Genomic DNA, 20,831 nt, shown 5'->3' with positions numbered 1-20,831 from the left:
TCTCATCTCATGAGGCTGAAATTGGAAGACCATGGTTCACAGATGACTGGGGTAGCAATCCATGAGATATTTATGTTCAATTGTTCAATCAAACACAGAGTGAAACCTTGGTTAAAATAGCACAGATTCAGTCAGTCATGAGTGAAAAAACACGCAAGATCTTGAGGCTCCGAGTCAAGTTTCATTACTGCAAACACACACACACACACACACACACACACACACACACACACACACACACACACACACACACACACACACACACACACACAGCGACCATTAAGAGTGTAAGAAAATGAACCTATCTGCCAGGACTATCCTAAGCATATATTAATTAATAAAAATGAGGGAAACCATAGAGCCTATGTTTCTTTGAGTCTGGCTTCCTTCACATAATGATTTTTCCATGTCTTTCCATTTTCTTAAGAAAGGGGCTGTGCCATTCTTTCTGATAGCAGCATGAAATTCCATTGTGTATATATATATATATATATATATATATATATATATATATATATATATATATATATATATATATATATATACCACATTTTCCTGATGCATTCATCTATTGAGGGGGCATCTGGACTGGTTGCATATCTTAGATATGGTAATAATGCTGCAAAAACAGACTTTTGCTTGTAGTTTTAGTGTTTTATTTTTTGGAGTCCAGTCGTGGGGCATGAACTAAGGGCATGGACGCTGTCCTTCAGCTCTTCAGCTCAAGATTAGCGCTCTACCACTTGAGCCACAGCACCACTTCTGGCATTTTTCTTTTTGCTTATGTGGTACTGAAGAATTGAACGCAGGGCTTCTTGCATGCAAAGCAAATACTACCACTGAGCCACCTTCCCAGCCGGAGAGAAGATATTTTAACTTATTTTCTACAAGTAAATTAATATTAAGCAAAGCTAATTAAAATAAAATAAAATAAAATAATAATAAAACAATCCTCTTCAGAGGATGAGTATAGTACTCTTGATTATCTTGAAGGAAAAGACTTTAGACTCATTACAACTGATGACTTGCATTTAAATTACAGGCTAAACTTCCTTCTTCATGAAACAAAAGCTTCAGTTCTTTCATATTAGAATTACAAAATCAGAATACCTGCATGATGATTTGTTTTTCTCTGCTATTTTCAATTCATTTTTCATCCATTAAGTATCTAGAGATAATTTCGACAAATGCCCATGAGTGGGATTGCTGGCTCCAGAGCTATGTACATTTGACCATACAAAATGATGCTAATTGAAATGAACTCCAAGACATGGAAACAACAAGTACTTTTTTTTTCAGGTATCAACCATGATGTCGGAAAGTAGTGTATCTAGATCTTATTTTATTTCATTTGTCTTTGATGTATCCCTGGACATCTCTGTCTTGATTCTGATACCTTCCATTTTGTATATACATTTTCTGATTTGGAGAAGGAAAGGGAAATAACATAATGATGAAAGAAGTGATCCATTGCAACAATGACATTCACAATACACTCTACTGGCAATGAACTTTACAACTTTGGGGTGGGGGGGGGTAAGGGTGGGGGTGGGAAAGGATAGGAGAGCAACAATGGAGTGGGTAACAATATTCAACATGGAATGTACCTTACTCATGTAACTGTAACCACTCTATGCAGTACCTTTAAATAAAATACAATTTAAAAAAGTGAACCTACCCTAGAAAAAAATAGCCTTTCAAAATAACCGATCTGTAATAGTACTTGTGAGGGATTCTAGAGTCAAATTGTTATACCTGGAAAGGGATATATTGGGAAGCCATCTCAAATGGCAATCAAAAGCCTGAGAGTTCTGCTCTGGAAAGGTCAAACAGTTAAGGGAAGACAGGGGTATGGGTTATTACCTCAAAAGTATTTAAGTTAGAGCTGTTGTACACTAAAAGTTTAATTCTTTGGGGACAAGATGGATGTCTGTGCTATGGTTGTAATGACTATTGTTCCCTTCTGCTCCCTAAAAATAAGGGATTCAATTATCACTATGTATACAAACAATACCTTAGTTAATACTTGTAACTACAAGCTAGATTGATGCCTTAGTTTGTGGACATACCTGTAGCCACTCACTACCTCACCCCTGTAGTAGAATAAATATAAAGCATTTTAAACAGGATTTGGCGATCCAGAAGACAGCAATGAGGCTTTGGGTCCTCTGGTGTCTCTTTCCTATCACTTCCTGTGATTTCTGAGTTCTTTGGCAAGGTGTCCCATCATCTTTGCTGTTCTATGTTTGTGGTTAGTGACAGTACTGATATTTTGAATACCTCAAAACAAACGATGGAAAAACACTTGCTCAAAGAAAATTTACAAATGTATAGGAGCACCTGAAAAGGTACCAACCATCAGCAGTCTCCCTATGATCCTCTAGCAAGAAAGTATAATTCAGGAGTATCTTAACTTCTGATAATATAAGCGATGGACAATTGTCCCATTTTTACATTTGATAATTGATACTGCATAAATTTTCAGAAACGCATATACATTGTGAAATAATGTTATTTTTTATTTTGGGGAGGTTTCTAAATTTTTTATTTATTTTTTATTGTGAAAATAATATACAGAAGGGTTACAATTACATGGGCAAGGTAATGAGTACATTTCTTTTTTATTTTTTTATTTCTTATTTTTTTATTTTATTGTGAAAATACTGTACAGAGGGGTTACAATTACATGGGCAAGATAGTGAGTACATTTATTATCAAGCATTGTATTTTTTTCATAGTTCACAAACCTCGTCACTGGAGTAATGAGCCTAATGTCTTATCTCAGTTGCCTGATTCCGACTTAGATGAGTGTGAATTGCATCATTATGAACATTTCTCCATGATACTTAACAGAATGAAATTTGAGGGTCAGGCCACTCCATGCCTCTAAAGATTTTACAAATATTACAGTAATACACACCTAAAGGCTCAGTACTCACAAAAAATTGGTGTGTTATAATTGTCTTCAGATCAGAAATACTCTAGAATTTAAAGTAGAAATATGGGCTGTACATTTTCAATACAAGAGTGATGATCACCCCCTGCAATTATTCTCAGTGGAAAATCCTTCCTATACATTTTACTGACGTAGCTTCTACTCTGTGCTATACCATTATCAGGGAGGGTCACACTATGGAGCTACAATAGTGCAGCAACCTTAGCTTCCTTTGAGTTTTACCTTTAATCTTAATACCAAGGTCAGTTCCACAACTACAATCACATCATTAGTGGACACCTGAAATTTCCAAGATTGGTTAAAAATTCAGCTATCATTTCTCATTGCCAGTGTTAAAGATCTCATTCCATTAGATTTATTGTGTTCCTTCTTGTATTTCCAACACTGCCTTAGATGTTGGTTTTTGATATAGAGCTTTTAGTTTGCATTTGATTTATGGAAGTGTTAGTGATGCCAGTTGAACTGCATATATTATAATGTACTTAATTTGATGTTTTGACATATGAATTTAATTTTGGCAATTAAGGAAGTCAATCCACATCACTCACAAAATTTTCTTTATATGTACTGGTATTGCTTTATTGTGAACTTCCTAAAAGCCAGTCATTGGAGCACATGTCCTAATCCCATCACTTCTGTCACTGAGACGAGGCTTGAAAGGTCCAGACGACTTGGCACTTCATAGTGAGAAGGTTTCTACAATGAAGGATGAGAGAATAGAAAAAAGAGCAAATGAATCTTCCAACTGTTTTGTTACATGTTCTTTACACTTCGCCATTAAGACACCATAATAGTATTTTTATGACTTCTTACCTACTCTTTTCCTGTTCTGAATGTTTTATTTATGGATCTCAAAGAAATCATATAAGAATCACATAATAAATATATAAATCATATAAGAAAACTTAATACTTATAGGAAAGTACTAAGCACATAAAATGTAATGCACACCTAAAATTGTCTCTTTATTTAAAACTTCAGCAGTTGTAGTTTATTTATTCTGATCACAAAGATTATAAATTAAGTTACAATAGTATTCCAAATGGAACACAGAACTAGAAAAATGAAGGATAACACTAAAGAATGCTACTGATACCACTAATAGAGTAAGAAAAAAATTTAGGCAAAACTCCTTCAGAGTGAAAGCCACAGGACAGCCCCAACATTACTTTCATTGTTTCATATGAAGAAAAGGCTGTTTTTTAGTAAAGAAAAATTTTCACCGATATTAGTATCAATTGGGCATATATGTCTTAAGGCCTTCAGGAAGGATGCTGGGACCATGTTGATGGAAGTTGACTTCTCTGGGACCTAGTACAAATGTGCAGACACCATTCCAAGAACTGCACCTGCATTAGGGTAATTTTAGTGCTCATGATAGTTCCTCCAGTTAGGAAATGAATTATTTTATGGAAAACAGAAGTAGGAAAGAAGGCCAAACAAATTTCCCAAGTACCTAATACTGATCAGCTGTCGACCCCTAATTCAAATCCAGGTTTCCACCAGGCATATCTGAGGATATTCTGTAAGATTCACATTCATTACCTTTCAAGATGTATGGAGCAGATGAACCTACATTATCTTCCTAATTATGGTTATAATGGCAATAACATTGCTACAAAATATCCATATTTTTAAATGAAAAGTGTGTGCGTAATGACATTGTAGGTGATCTTTATACCAAATAAAGCCTAAGCAAAAAAGAAAAGTAAGGGGCTGGGAAGGTGACTCAGTGGTAGAGCGCTTGCCTTGAAGGCATGAGGTCCTGGGTTCAATTCTTCAGCACCACATAAGCAAAAAGAAAAAAGTTGGAAGGGGCGCTGTGGCTCAAGTGGTAGAGCACTAGCCTTGAGCTGAAGAGCTGAGGGACAGCACCCATGCCCAGAGTTCAGGCCCATGACTGGACCCCTCCTCCCAAAAAAAGAAAAATAAAAGAGCCTAGGCCCCAAATTTAAGTCATAGTACTGGCACTCATATACCATATATATATGTATGTGTATATATATATATATATATATATATATATATATGGTATATGAGTGTATATATATATGGTATATGGTATATATATATATATATATATATATATATATATATATATATATAGTTCCTAAAATATACAGTGAGTTAATTTGTCGAAACCTGGTCATAGATTAAATATGAGGCATGAAAAAGTATGTAAGTCTGAAATGACTCCAAGGTATTTTGAAAAGACAGCTGGAAGATTTATTACTTAATCAAATTGTAATGAGGGAATGGTTTGTAGATAGAGATCAAAGGTCACTTTGGGATCTTTTGAGTTTGCTAATATCAGTAGTTAGGAGTTGTCAGTAGACAGGATGCTATTAAGGACTTGAATTAAAGAAAACAGAACTGGAGAAAAATACAGAAATAATTACTGTACTCAGTGGTAACAACCATTAGAAGGAATATTACAGAGCTAAGTCCTGGGATACACAAATATGTAAAACATGACAAATGAAGAAAAAACAGTAATAAATATGTAATGCAGACTTATATGGGTAGGTAGTTTAATATTTAAGGGCTATGAAGTGATTGTGTGATGACCTAAAATTTAAGAAATTGCTAAGGTCAACTAACCTTTGGGTCAACCATAGCTGATAGTTTAAGTAATACGGGGCCACAATAGTGTGTCCTGTTTTACCAAAGTGAAAATAGGCCAATATTTGGAAAGCCACTTTTTGGACATGTGGTTGGAGTGGCAATTACTGCAGTTTGTTCAACTGTCAATAGAAAACTACAGGTTTAGCGCAATGATAGAAATCTTTCAGGGATCTGGTAGATTTTCCCTCTGTCTTTCTGTCTTCAATTTCCCTTTTAATCTGAGAGCTAAAATATCATTACTGGAAGCCTGTCTAAATTGTGCCTTTGGCAATTAACAGATAGTCACTCTATCACATGCCCAAATAAAAGAGAATGGGAATAGGTCTACATTGAGCACTCACAGTAGAAGGATCTCTGGACTTTCTCAGGAAGATCCTTATGCCATTGTAGGATGGATAGGGCTGAATAATATGCAAAATAGACATCATAGATTGAAAGTATTCTGCTAAGTTGACACTTGAGATATCGGATGTTTTAACTGCATTGTATTGGTTTTTATGAATCAGTTAATCAGATTCTTCATACCATATGATGTTATTAGACTGTAAAATGCATGCTTATTGCATTTCCTTTGTATAACATATAGTATGTTTTGAAATTTGGTATAAAATATTCGTCTTTTCATTTATTTATTTTTAATATGAATTTCTCTAGTTCTCAAGTGTAGGGAAATGCCCTGGAACTTTGTAATTTGATGTCATATAGAATTTATTTTTTAATTCTTATTTATTGTCTATTGCAGCACCGGCTATATGTAATTTAAACTGTAGTTTTCTTCAAGTGTATCATCCTACACTGAAGTTTTTTTCTTACAAGCTTTCTAATAAATATATAATCTATTCAATTTTGAAAAGTACTGCTGTACCTCCCACTTATTTGTGCCATTTCTGAAATCCAAGTTCCTCTATGTTTCAGGGTGGATAATTTTGCCTGTAACAGTTTTGTGATTGAATACATAGCTTCTGGCTACTTAGGGAACAAAGGATGTGAAGCTACAGTATACCGATAAAGAACGTCCAGGTCAATTCAAGGGCAACTCATATGCTCCCTGTGTTGGTGAATAGGAGCAAGAAAAGAAATTCTTATACATGAAGGTGACTGGGAGTGTGTGCACATAGGTATTCACTTATGTATCTGTTGTTATAGTTTTACATATTCACTATTATTAAACGATATGTTATATATATTTAAATATATATATGATCTATTTCATATATATATATATATATATATATATATATATATATATATATATATATATATATATATGATCACAATTTCCAAAATCCAGAGAACCACATCCATGGGCATCGCTTTCCTATGTTGCTCTCTGGGTAGTAAGAAGGAAACCTGGTATTGTACTGTGGTAGAGAAATAACTCAGAGATTCAATCATTTTTCTTTCAATATGTTGCCTGTTCCTACATCTAAAATTAGGAAGTCTGTTAATACATAATACATGTTATAATACATTTAATATATAATACAATATATAATATATTCTATATTATAATATATTATATAATAACTGACAGTATTAAATTTTTATAAGGAAAAATACAACAAACGTATCAATGTCCATATTTTCCTAGCCATGATTAGGTTCAGTAGAGTTAGAGGCATTATATCTCAACAGGAAAAGTCTACTGAAGTTCTAATGACCTTGAGCTAGATAAGGAGAATTTATGTAAAAGGAGCCTCTCTTCAATTATGAGAAAAGATAAGTTTGGAAGATTTTTCTTTTGTTTTATTTTTTTGTTTTTATTTAGGTCGGACAATGGGCCTGAACTCTAGGACTGAGCACTGTTGCTCACCTCTTCAATTCAAGGATAGTTCTCTACCACTCGAGCCGTAGCAGCATATCTGGATTTTTCTGCTTATGTGGCACTGAAAAATCGAACCCACGGTCTCATGCATGCAAGGCAAGCACTCTACCACTGAACCACATTCCCAGCCCAAGTTTAGAAGTTTTTGAGAAGAGGAATTTGGCATTTGCTTTGCATCCTTGATTAGTAAAAATTAGATAGCATTTTGCTCCAAATTTTGTCTCCTTTTATGATCGCTAAACAGTTACACATGATCATCATTCCATAGCATGTCTTTAAGTCCTTTTATTTCTTCTATCATTATTGTTTCTTGTTGTTTTGCTGATCCTAAATCTTGCACTCAGGGCCTAGGCATTGTCCCTGAGCTCAAGGCTCATGCTCTACCACTTGAACCACAGCACCACTTCTGGCTTTTTCTTCCTGGGCTTGCTTTGAATCATAATATTCAGATCTCAGCCTCCTGGGTAGCTAGGATTACTGGTGGGAGACACCAGTGCCCAGAAAGTCACTCTATTTTAGGTATTATTCTAAAATCCTCCTATCCAAGGTTACTCCTAAGATATTAAATGGACCTATGCCAATAGTTCCTTCATACTCTCATCTCCTGTTATGGCTATGGTGTATCTTTCCATTGTATCCTGAACCTACTTCACTGTTCTCTTCCTAATCCGTGATTCTAGATGTATTAATAATAATTACCTAATTTTCTGGCTATAAACCCTAAATTACTTACCTATTAATTTAATTTAATTTTTTCAATATGTTTGTTGTTCTGTACAAATCTGAGCTTATATTCACCTCTTGAATCTACCTCTTGGCATGACCATAACCTGGGCCTATTGTACCTTAAATGCAAGAGGTTAGCCAAAGAACAGCCTACAGTATCCCTGCATAGGAGTCAGGACAGGTAGCTGAGTGCCTGAAAGAAGCAATGCATTCCTGCATGAGAAGGGGTGAGAGAGACAACAGCCTAGAGTGCAAACTGGCAGTCACAACATTTAACAACTTCTCCTTTGGGGAAACTGACCTCCTGCAAAGTGGCAGTGAGATAACTTCCCTGGTGAATTTTTTTATGAAGGAAGTTTTCATGTCTCACTACATAACTCCCTTGTAATCAAAGAGAGGGTCAATCTTTTGTTTACTTCTTAGGCACAGTCTCAGTTTATCTCCATCTTAGACTTTGCTCATTCTCTATTCCTACCAGAAGGTCCTTGATGAGGAGGAAAGTGTGATCTCTTGGTTTCTGATTGGCCCTTTGGGACCTGAGGCCACTTTTAGTTTTCAACCCGTTCCTTCTGACAATGGGAAAGCTCATTCTCTGAATTGTGCCCTAGTATCAAATCTCTTCAGAGAAAGTCAAGGAATGACAGATTCTGCCTGAGGGAGTGAGTTTCTCCATTTCCAATGAGGTCAATTAATATCAGATTCTGAGACCCAGGTGGATGGAAGTTCTTTACCAGGTCTTCCAAACTGGAGTGGACGTTAGCTCAGACTCCAAGCCATCCTCATATTTCTCCAGCTCTTTCTCATGAACCAAAAGGTTACAGGAGTTTAGTTCAGAAACAAGGAGAAATGAGAGTAACAGAAGAACCATTGGCAGTGTGAGGAATTAGAAACTTTTGGTGAAAAAAAGGGCTCAGAAAATCTAGAATCAGGGAGCTGGGAAGGTGGCTGAGTGGTAGAGAGCTTGCCTTGCATGCTTGAGGCCCTGGGTTTGATTCCTGAGCACCACATAAGCAAAAAGACAAAGGTGGAAATAGCTCTGTGGCTCAAATGTTAGAGCACTAGCCTTGAGCTGAAGAGCTGAGGGACAGCGCCCAGACCCAGAGTTCAGGCCCCACAACCGGACCCCCCCCCCCAAAAAAAAAGAAAATCTAGTATCACTCACATCATTTGGGAATCACATCATAAGATTAGGGAATAAAAGTAATAAATTACTACCTAATTTACTAACTCCACTACTCTACATTACAAGTGTTCTGTCAAAAGTTAGCTGTCCTAGCTCTATTTTGATCAGGAAAACGGAGCACATTCTTTCTTCACAAAGTTCTACTGAGTATCTTTATCCATACCCCAGGTTGTTCTTACTCTCTACTTCTTTGTTACTTTCCTTTGCTGGATTCAATCAATGACACTTGAAAGTGTTAGCATCTTCAGAAATATAATTACACTTTCTTCTAATCCATTTGTTATAAAGTAAAACAAATTATGGGGAAACGTATATCTATGGTACATTTTCTTCCATGGCATATTTATTTGATGTTATTAAATATTATTTTAATAGTTTTATTGTTAAAACTTGAGGAAAATGATTTACTATTAGCAGTAATTAGTTTCACATGTTTTTGTATTTTTCCATGTCTGTGTATTTGTTAAGCTTCTAACAGCGTCTTTTCCCCCAACCGTTGTCTTCTTAAAATTGGTTCAAATTATAAACTATATATGATGGTCCTCTATGAGTTCATTGATATATTTAAATTTTGATCTAATATCCACATATTATAGGATATCTTCACCCTATTGAAACTGGTCTGAAAATCAATATGTACATTCCTGATTTAAAGCAAAACACAATGCCACAAAACGGAGTGAAAGTAGGATTAGGAATATATTCAAAATATTTAGCAATGATACAGTAGAAACATTCACTTCTCATATACCAGAACATGTTCACAGCTATGAATAGCACATTTTCTTCATTCCCTCTTTCTGGTGCATCTAGGTTGATTACACAGCTTGGTTGCTGTGAATATTGCTGCCATGAACATGGATGCTCATGTTGATCTATATTCCTTCAATATGTATCCAAATGCGGTAAAGGACATCAACATATCTGTCTTTTTGATATTGTGTAAACTTCCATTAAGATATCCCTATGGTTTGCACTAGTATAAAATGCCACAAAACCAAATATAGTTATTGATTTATTTCAGCCTCTCCAGCATTTTATATATTTGAGTGGTGATAGCTATTCTGGTGTGTAAGATAGGATCTCAGTGACTTTCCTCTTTATTTTCCTTCTTATTTTCTATCTGGATATGAATCTCAAACATTTCATTTATTTATTAAACACTACATTTTTCCTTCATTCCTGATTAGTGTCTTTCTTTTTCTTTGGTATTTGATCGATTTTTAAGATTTATAACATTTTATTTTTTCCCATTACAAATACTCATTTTAGTAAAAAGATTTTTTTCATTACAGTTGTGCACAATTAACTAAAAACAACGGATTGTACATTTTTATCACTGGATTTTTTTTGTATTTTCAGCCAGGAAATTGTTTCAATAAAGATGCTGAACTTCTTTCACTGATATACTGACAAGTATAGTATCTCATATTGGCCTAAACTGATCTCAGAATTAACAGGCACAGCCTGGGCCACCACAGTCTGGGCTAAGTAAAACCACTAACACAGCACAAACTGCATTTAAAGAGAGCAAAGTGCTTCATAAAAGTTAGAATAAAGACATCACCTTCATGAAGCAAATGTTGAAGTTCATAAGCAGACCTTAGGAATCTGAATATCAAGAAGATCAAAGGATAAAAGTATTTAGAAGGACAACATTAGAACTCAAAATTGGGGAGGTGGGACTAACAATAGATACCAAAACTCAATGCTGAAGGGCAAGAGTATTTTACCCCAAACCTCAGCTGTGTCTGACTCTCTCACATAACACACACACACACACACACACACACACACACACACACACACACACACACACACACACACACACACACACAAACAGGCCTAGTGAGAAGTTTTTGCCAAAGTACAGGCATTCTAGATTTAGACCCCGAATATTCTGAAAGTATACATTGTGAAGACCTTTACTAAAAGTACCCATTGCAAGTAGACTTTTACTGAAAGTTAGAACTCAGGTTCCTGGAAAAAACGTGAAATGTCCCAATAACGTTCTGCCCATAAGTCCCCTAGCAATAGCCATCAGCGGATGACAGGAAGTACCTAAAGCTACAGATGTTTTTTAATTTTTTAATTTTTTTTTTACTTTTTTATTGTGAAAACATTGTACAGAGGGGTTACAATAACATGGGAAAAATAATGAGTACATTTCTTATCAAGCTTTGTAGCTTCCTCCTTTGTTTCAACCTCCCATCCCTTCCCATCCTTCTCCCTGCCCCCTCATCGAATCGTCCTCCCCCCTTCCACCCCACCAAAGTTGTAAAGTTCGTTTTTCTCCATAAGAACTTGTACATCTCATTGTTGCAATGGGTCCACCTGTATCCCTATTTAAACTTTTTGTTTTTTTCCCTTCTCCTCCACAAATTATTGTTTATTGCTTAGCCTGCACTCGATAGCCAATAATATTGTTATAAGATTACCCAGTTAACTGTAGGGTCGGGCTCTCAACTCTGACCCACTGCAATGGTGACAGTTGTGAGTCCAGGCTCGAGCTTTCAATAAATGTCTCCCACGTGGTCACATGAGACTGGCTTCTTGGTGGTCTTTGGGGATCGTTATCTAAGCACAAGACTAGTGTACACAGAGAACCCCAGGGGCAGCTGTTTCTGGGACAATGAAGCTTTTTTCCTCTTCTTTTTAGATAATCAATCATGATGTTGCAGTTGGCTCCAAAGCTGCTCCACACCTGAGCAGGAGGATGGAAAGGATGCCTTAGACTGCAGGACACCTTTGTGTACCCCTGGATTTCTGTGTAAGAATACAGTTTGTGGTCCTCTAGGCAGGGATCGCCAAGCTGAAATGGGGGTATGCTTTGCCTGGAAGATGGCACCCTGTGAGCCCTGCATTCATGGTGAAGCAGCCTGGAAAGCCCTGTGAACATCTCCGGGATGGCCTCTCATTGGCTTGGAGAAGTTGACTCCTGTAGTTGGACATGGCAGGAGGCAGGAGGAAAGCAGGAATCCAGAAGATGGGAGAGGCACAGAAGCATATGTACCTCTCCACTGAGACTCCTCGGCCATTCTAAGGAGGTTCACAACCCACCAGTGGCAGCCACTGCACAGGTCCGCAAAGGCCCTACTTGTCTGGAGCAGTGCTTGATCATGATCCAGAGCTGGAACTTCCCAAGTGGCCCTGAGCTTGGCTGGGCTGGAGCAGAGCCTACCAGCCATACTTCCTCTGCCCTTCTGTGTATAGCCTCCTAACAACTGCCCAGGCTACAGAACCCACAACAGGCCACCTCCTTGGGGCAGGTTGAGGCTGTGCTGACAATTCCTGGTGCCTGCTTCAAGGCAAGAGCCAGGCCTAGCCCACAGCAGAGCTCGCCCTCACTTCCAAGGGCATCGAGGGAGGCATGACGACCACAGGCCCAACCTTGCTGTCCTCACTGCCCCTAGAGGTTACCTATAAGTCCCTGCCTTTGTTCTTGAAATTCTTCAGGCATTGGTTGTCTCATTTTTCATTATCTGTTTGGCTGGGACTGGAGATTTCTTCCTCTCCTCACCAAACAAACAAGCCCTAGCAAATTCACCCCAAATTCAACACCTAACAGACACTCCCCAGAACCCATCTGCCTTTAGGGCTGCTGCTGCATGAGCTGTTACCCAACTGCCTCTTCCTCCCTTCACAGCCTCTGTCAGGGCCTCCTCACCATCCTCTCCCCACCGCCCTTAGCCCCAACCAAAGCTCGGCCTCCCCTGTGGCCTCCTCCCTCTCCACACAGACCCCATTCCCAAGCCCAGCAGGGCCCCTGCTCTAGGGAAAAGAACTGTGGGCCTGGCACAGCAGAATCAAAGGTGTCACAGTATGAAGCCTGCTGAGAATTGGAGGCAGCATAGGTCTCTGATAACTGTCTTTCACTTCACTTACACATGTATTAATGTATTAATTTGGTATTTAATATTGGCTCTCATAACTTCTTATTAAGCCTTTGCAGAATAGCTAGTAGAAGTATAGTCCCAAATTCGTATTGTCTCTTGTTTAATTCTTCCGAGATTCAGAGATATTTTAAATAGATATAGCCATCAGAAATTCTCATTTACATAACAGAGTGTTATTCAGAAAATATTTGCTTATGCATCTGTTATCAATTATTTCCAAGACTAGAAACTTTTAAAGTTCCAAATATTATAGGAAGATCTTTGATTCATGTTGAATGGATGTGAGTAGGTTGAGCTGTTGCATACATTCGTGTGTGTGTGTGTGTGTGTGTGTGTGTGTGTGTGTGTGTGTGTGCGCGCATGTATGGGGGGGTTATATGTATCATTGAAATTAAGGACAAGGAACTTTTTTCCTTTTTCTGAGATATGCATTATCGTGTTTCTATGTTGGTGGTAAACTCTGATTTCTTGCTTTTGCCTGATGTGCACATTCCAGCTCAATTTTTCAATTAAAACTTCTTATTTAATTTTGAGCATATAGTGGTCTGATATTGCTTTGTCTTTAATTTGTCATCTAGGATGTTCTTTTCCTCTTTAACATTAACAGTCAATATAAATTTTACCTCCTGACTGTTTTTCCCCTTTAATTTACATCTTGAAATAAGAATTATAAGACCTTTGATCTCTGTATTCATGAAAAAAAAAACATTTTGAATTTTCTGTTTAATGTAATAACACCTGGACACATTTGTTAGCAACAAGATCTTAAAATTTATTTTTTAGTTTTAGTTTAAAAAACCCTCCTCCATGTTTTTAGTATATGGAGACAAACACTTCCTAGTATCAATGATAAGAGTTTTATTCATTAAAATATCAGATAATTCATAATTTTGAATATGTCCAGTGGCAAATGAATACATTTGCTCAATAGATTTGCTTGATAGACCTGTGCACAAACATACCACTCATAAGGGCTGAGAAGGTGGATCAGTTGTAGACAGCTTACCTTGAATGCACAAGACCCTGGGTTTGATTCCTCAGCACCACCTAAGCAGAAAAAGGTAGAAGTGGTATTGTGGCTCAAGTGGTAGAGCACTAGACTTGAGCTGAAGAGCTGAGGGATGGCAACCAGGCCCAGATTTCATCACCACCCACAAATTAAATCAATAAATAAAACTCATACTCAAGTACATTAATTTCAAAGATTAATTACCATTTTAGTTAGGGGCAGGGTGCCAAGATATAGCAGACCTTTGTCACAAAGCTTTAAGAAGGATTCAACACCTGACAAGTACTAAAAACAAAAAGTAAAAATTGAGATCTGACAACAACATATAGTATCACCACTCAAAGAGAAAGAGGTACTAAGAATGAAATACTTTTTATAACATTTCTTAAGAGATTCTGGTTCTACATTAATTATCATATAATGTGACCTTCAAAAACTCCAGGTGAACCTGAGTCTTAAGGACCTCTACAAAAACTGGAATAGAGAATCATCAACCTGGATTTTTCAAATGGTTTCTGTTAAGGTAGTGTATATACAGATCACCATTTTATAAGTTGCTAATGAGTTCACTTCTTGTTTGACAATCTCATCACTTTGTTCTCTCTCTGATTTTCCATCCTGTCCCTGTCCACAAGTTTAGCTCATTGTGAATATAATATGTACAGAGTACAACTGCTGCATTGGTTTCCCTTTTCTCCTTGAATTTCTGTGGCACCTTCAATGTCCATAAAAGGATAAACAAGAACAGGAAAACGCCTCTTGTTTCCAATTCATGGAATTCATTTCAATATAAATACCTAGTTTTATGAGAGTGTCAGACTCTGTCCACTCATCCTGAACACTTATACTTCCTGCACTTAGTCATAACTTCCACTGGATTCATAGGTCCACAAAGTAATTCTTTTCACTTTCCACACAGGAAGAACCTGAGTGTCAGAAAGATTAAGTAACTTACTGGAAATACTGGGCTGAGCATATTGACTCAGATCGGAAGATCATAGTTTGAAACTAACTCAGGTTGACATATCCATTACATGTTTATCTCCAGTTTGAGGCAACCTGGACATCAAAGTAACCCATCCTAGCTACAAGAGTCTGGATATCCAGAGCCACAGAGAGAAGTTGGAAGAGCATCAGCACATGCTCTTGTCCTATTCTAGGGAGTTGCTTGGTGCCAGCTTAGGGTATAGCTTCACCAGTGAAGGGGAGTAAAACAAGAGTGGTTATTTTAAAAAGCACTGGTCTGAAGCCACAAAATACGGACCCCAGTCTGTGTGGACCAAAAAGTCTCTAGCATGAGGTTCTTTTTAAATTAACAGGCACGATTTTAGATTTTTGCAGAGTGGGATGGTGTATAGTTTCAGGCAATGTCTACTATGTCAGGTAATCCAGTCTGCTCTTCCACATGTTACTCAATAGCCAGGTTTCATCACAAATGATTTCAATGAGATTGTTAAAATTATACTGTGACTTTTACTTCTAATGAATCAAAATTCTGGCAAATGATTTCTGACTTCCAGATGTTCACACAACATTTCTCATGATCTTTTCTACTAGTTTTGTCTTTATTATTGATGTTTATACTACTTTTTTGTTGTTGTCTTTTGTGTATATACCATTTTTAGGGCTTGAACTCAATGTTTAATGGTCTCTGTTGTATTTTGTGCTCATGGTTTATGACACGCCATTCCTTGAGCCACATCCTCACCTTCTGCTTCCAGCTAGATAATTGGAGATAAGTTTTCACATTTTTGTCTGTTTGAACTGGTATTGAACTAAAATATTCAGGTCTTAGCATCCTGAGTTTGTATGATTCTACACTTGAACAGCTAACACCAAACTTTCCTATACTGTTATTTTAATTATGTGTTAGAAGAAAGTGGAAGTATATTTGGGCTGTGTGCAATTTTCAAATACAAGTTTAAATCAATTTGATATAATATAATTGTTACCAATTTTAAGTGAAATCAAAGAATATTACACATTCCAAAGAAATATAATTGAAAAAGTGCATAATCATTTTCTTTAAACATGTAATGGAACTATGAATTTCTTTCACTTTACCATTCATGCTTGATATAACTTTAATTAGCAGACTTCCATGACTAAAAGTAAATATATTAATTTTATACTACAAGAAGCAAAGTTATTATAGTTAAGAATAGATATATCATCATAGCCAGAAGATAAGTTTTTGAGCATTCTCACTATAAAGAAGTGTTACATGCAGAAATTAATGGATATGGTGTAGCTTGATCATTAAACAACATATAAATAAATGGGATTACCACTCCATACTTCATAAATGTGTAAAAATTAATTATATAGCTAGGCGCCAGTGGCTCATGCTTGTAACCCTAGCTACTAAGGACGCTGACAAGTGAGAATCATATTTATTTTTTATTTTTTATTGTGAACATAGTGTACAGAGGGCTTACAATTACATGGGCAGGATAATGAGTACATTTCTTATCAAGCATTGCAGCCTCCTCCTTCGTTTTCCCTTCACATCCCTTCCCAGCCTCCCCCGCCCGAACACCCAATCCTCCCCCGCCCCACCAAAGTGGTAAAGTTCGTTTTCGACATGACAACTTGTACTTATTGTTGTAACGGGTCTACCTGTATCCTTAAAAGACTTGTTTTTCCCCTTCTCCTCCACAAATTATACCAACATCAAATATAGTGAAAGCAGGGGTTATACTGTGGGGGAGGGACATAAAAAGCAACAAAGAAATAATCTTATAAATGTGTTAGAAACAAATGCATAAAAGAAAAAAAAACATTTAAAATACATATCTTGTAATACCTGTTTGGTCAAGTTGGTCAAAATCACTCCATGAGTATTTCTTAAAAGTATATCCAATTTAAGAGGTCAAATACATATTTTGTACTGACAGTCAACTTACAGCAATAACTTACACATAATTATATGTGTATCTTCTTATCTAACATATACTAAGAGCTGAAAGTGATCTCTTTTATCTAACTTAATGATGTAAATGCTTTGATTATGATGATGTTATTATTTGACAAATAAAATGTACAGAAGGGTGGTTCCACTGAAATGACAGGACAGAACACTGATAAATAACAACATTGCAACACAGCTCTTTTTAGCCTCACTCTGTCTACATTGGCAAGGAACATTGCAACAGCACACACACACACACACACACACACACACACACACACACACACACATACACACACAAGTGTGCACATGTACACACACATATACATACATGGAAATTCAGGGCTTATTGTACAAAAAAGTTCAAATAAAATATTAGTGATTAGGAAAAATTATAATTTGACTTATTACAAAATAATACATAATCCAGTCACCACGGTTGTTACATTTTACCTGTCTCTCCACATGTGACCACTTAATTTATTTTTAGTTCATTCATTCATTCATTCTTTCATTCATTAGTTTGGTGGTAATACACGAGCTTGAACTCAGGGCCTGGCTCTGTCCCAGTATTTGTTATTTTTTTTGTTTTAGTTTTCTCAAGGCTAGCATTTTACTGCTTATACTACAGCGCCATGTCTATATTTTGTTGGTTACTTTCAAACGAGAATGTAATGGACGTTTTTTGTCTGGTTTCAAAGCACAATCATCAGATATCATCTTTCTGATTAGGTAGGATTAAAGACCTGAGCCACCCGTGTGGCTCCTACTTTTTCCTGTACTTATGTAAGGCACATACTTAGATATTAATTTAAAACTGAGAATATAGAAGCAAGATGTACAGTGATGATATTATCCTGTCAGAAATTCAAGTTAGTAATGTAAATTTCTTCTTAAGACATACACAAAAAATACTTAAGAAGAAATCTGATGATGGTGTGTGTGTGTGTGTGTGTGTGTGTGCTGTTGCAATATGTTCCACAAATAAGCACTGTGCAGGGGTGTCCAGCCATTCACTGTTATGTCATGAATATCTGCCTTGAGATACCAACTCATTGACAATGTCTAGGTGTCCACTCTGGGCTTCCAGATGAAGAGGGTTATACTCATCCTCATCCCTAGTATTCATATGAGTGGCCTTTTTGGAAAGTAGTCTCTGCACTGTAGTAAGCTGCAAGACAAGGACTCTACCACTGAGCCACCTTCCCAGCCCAAGGATTAAGATTATTCTCTTTATGTAGGCGACTAAAACGTATTTACTAATTTCTATATATAAATATTATTTCCTTCTCTTTTAAAAAATAAAAAAAATTGTTTGCTCTGTAAATTGATTAGAAGCATGAATTTTGTGGCTAGTTCGGTCATTGCACATCTGTATCTCTTCCTCTTTCTCTTTCATGGTTCTCATAGACAAAATGGTTGCTCCATAATTATCCTAATTTATTTTGCTTTTATATTTTTGGTTGCATCATTTCACTTTCTGCTCTGCCATTTCACAAAACAGCACCACACAAATAGAAAAATCCATAAGTGGTTCTGAGGCTCAAGTGGTAGAGCACTTGCCTTGATTTGAAGAGCTAAAGGACAGTGCCCAGGCCCAGAGTTCAGGCCCCACAACTAATTTAATAAAAAAAAAAATCTAAATACTTGATAATTCTACTAACAGATCTGACTGAAATCAGGTGAATTACACTTTTCCTGTACAATGAAGTAATAGGTCCAGGCTAGGAAATCAGCTAGAGAAGGCAGGCAGATTGTATCTGTGACAAAACTTTGTGGAAAATGGAATCGCGGATTACTTACTGGTGATTCACTTGCAGTTGAACCATGATTCTGAACTATTGCTTGCTGATTGTGAACTATTGCTTTGATCATTATATTCTCCAAGAAGAAAAAGTGAAATGTAATTGATAGCAAAGGACTACTAATACATTTTGACTTCTCATTAAGCATCTTCAATCATCAAAATCACCTGAAGACAATAGACAAGACTATTTGTAGATGAAAACAAGTGTCTTTAAAAAAAAGAATTGGGGAGTTCCGGGAAGATGGAGGAGGAGAACCTGGAGTCTAAGTGAGCTCTCCAATAAAAAGCAGATTTAGAGTTCCAGTGAACAGTCCTAAGCCAGAGAATTACACGAAGTGTGCCATCACAGGACAGAGAGCTAGGCCAGAGAGGGGAAACCCAGGCAAGGAGACACTTTTGAGCTCTTGCCAGCAGCCGCCGCGGGGGCAGCAGCTGTGGCGACGGTGGGCAAGCGCAGGAGCCTACCTGAGCCACAGAGTGTCCAGAACAAAGGAGCCAGACACAGCAGGCGAGCAGATTCTTCTCAACACCAGCAAGAACCGACAAAGAGCGAACATCTTCATCCTGCAGTTTGCAGAACAGAGACGAGCCAGGAACCAAGACTCAGCGTGAGTAGAAGCCTGACATCCTCACTCCTTCTCAGGGAGCAGAGGAGGGAAGGCCACCCCTCCCAGCACTGGAGATCTCCATCTTGGATACCGACAAAGGTCGGAGGAGCTGCTAGCTCCAACTCAGGCCTTCGAATAAAATGAGTCATTTAGCAGGTAACAAGAACTTAATGGCAGCGTGACCTGCCAGACCCAGATCCACCCAGTGAAAAGTCACCCAGCTCTGGCAACAGCCCTTGGAGTGGCTTTCTCCACTGGGTAATCAGAGCCAGAGGCTGCCCCTCCCTCTAGCAGCCTGGGCAATCAATTGAAATTCAGTAAACAGAAACCATGATAATGGCTCCAGGCTGGGCTCTGTGAATTTTCACAAACTAGCCCCAGGGAAAAGCTACTGTTTGTTGAAAGGCCTCAATTCTACCCAGAACCTAGCCTCATCACTGCTTCCCCCTCTTTTCTGATACTCAAAGCAGATTTGCCTCCCAATGAACCAGCCTAGGAAGAGGATCGCCAAATCCTGGGTATAGCAGAGCATTTTTCTGCCTGTTTGAACAAACTGACTTAAGAAACCAACCAAGCCACAGGACCACATGCAGACCAGAGAATCCAACAAGAGGCTGGTTACAGACCCAAGGGAGATACAGGACTTTTCCCACTCCTCCAAAAAAAAATCAAAGAATTTTTTTTTTTACTTTCTTCTTCTTCTTCTTTTTTCATTTTTTTTTAAATATTTGGTACCTTATATAAATTTTTTTTTGTAAAACTTTTTTTAAAATGTTCAATCTTTAGCTTTTTTGAAAAAAAAATTGTTTTCCAGAAACTTTTTTTTCCTCATATAATTTTTAATTTACGAATAAGTGAGTGTGCATTTTTCTTTCTTTTTTGGTTTTCTTTTTCTTTTTTTTTGTCTTTTTAAATTATCTTTTTGTTTTTTGCTTAGCTCTACTGAACTTCTCATCTTTTTCTTCTTCCTTTCTTATCCTTTTTACCTTCTCCTCTCTTTCGTTCTTCTTTATGTGACTTAATTCTTGTCCCGCACATCCTCAGATAAACCCGGAGTTTACTATTAGACATTACCCACATTGTGTACACCCTTAATCCACAAATTTATCACTGAATTCAAAACCATTAAGACTTAAATTCCTTAATAGCAGTACTACCTCTTAATACCTATATAATATTTGAAGCATTTTTATTTTTAAGTTTTTCACATCTCCTTTATATCCCTCCCCTTCTCTCAATAAATTCACCTTCATATTTAAATAGATTGTTATCGCTTCTACATAAT

The 20,831-nt window shown here is 37.1% G+C and overlaps 1 long non-coding RNA gene across 1 annotated transcript; it reads right to left on the bottom strand.

Moving 5' to 3' along the window:
* Window positions 1-2,613: 2,613 nt before the first annotated feature.
* On the bottom strand, window positions 2,614-19,668 carry LOC138811581 (uncharacterized). The gene is made up of 2 exons (XR_011367434.1): window positions 19,404-19,668; window positions 2,614-3,652 (listed from the first exon to the last, which is right to left on the bottom strand). It is a non-coding gene; the product is annotated as an uncharacterized lncRNA (long non-coding RNA).
* Window positions 19,669-20,831: the final 1,163 nt, after the last annotated feature.

This window comes from Dipodomys merriami, unplaced genomic scaffold (assembly GCF_024711535.1).
Source record: "Dipodomys merriami isolate MVZ:Mamm:240054 unplaced genomic scaffold, mDipMer1.0.p SCAF_537, whole genome shotgun sequence".
NCBI lineage: Eukaryota > Metazoa > Chordata > Mammalia > Rodentia > Heteromyidae > Dipodomys > Dipodomys merriami.
This window is presented reverse-complemented; position numbering and strand designations above follow the sequence as displayed.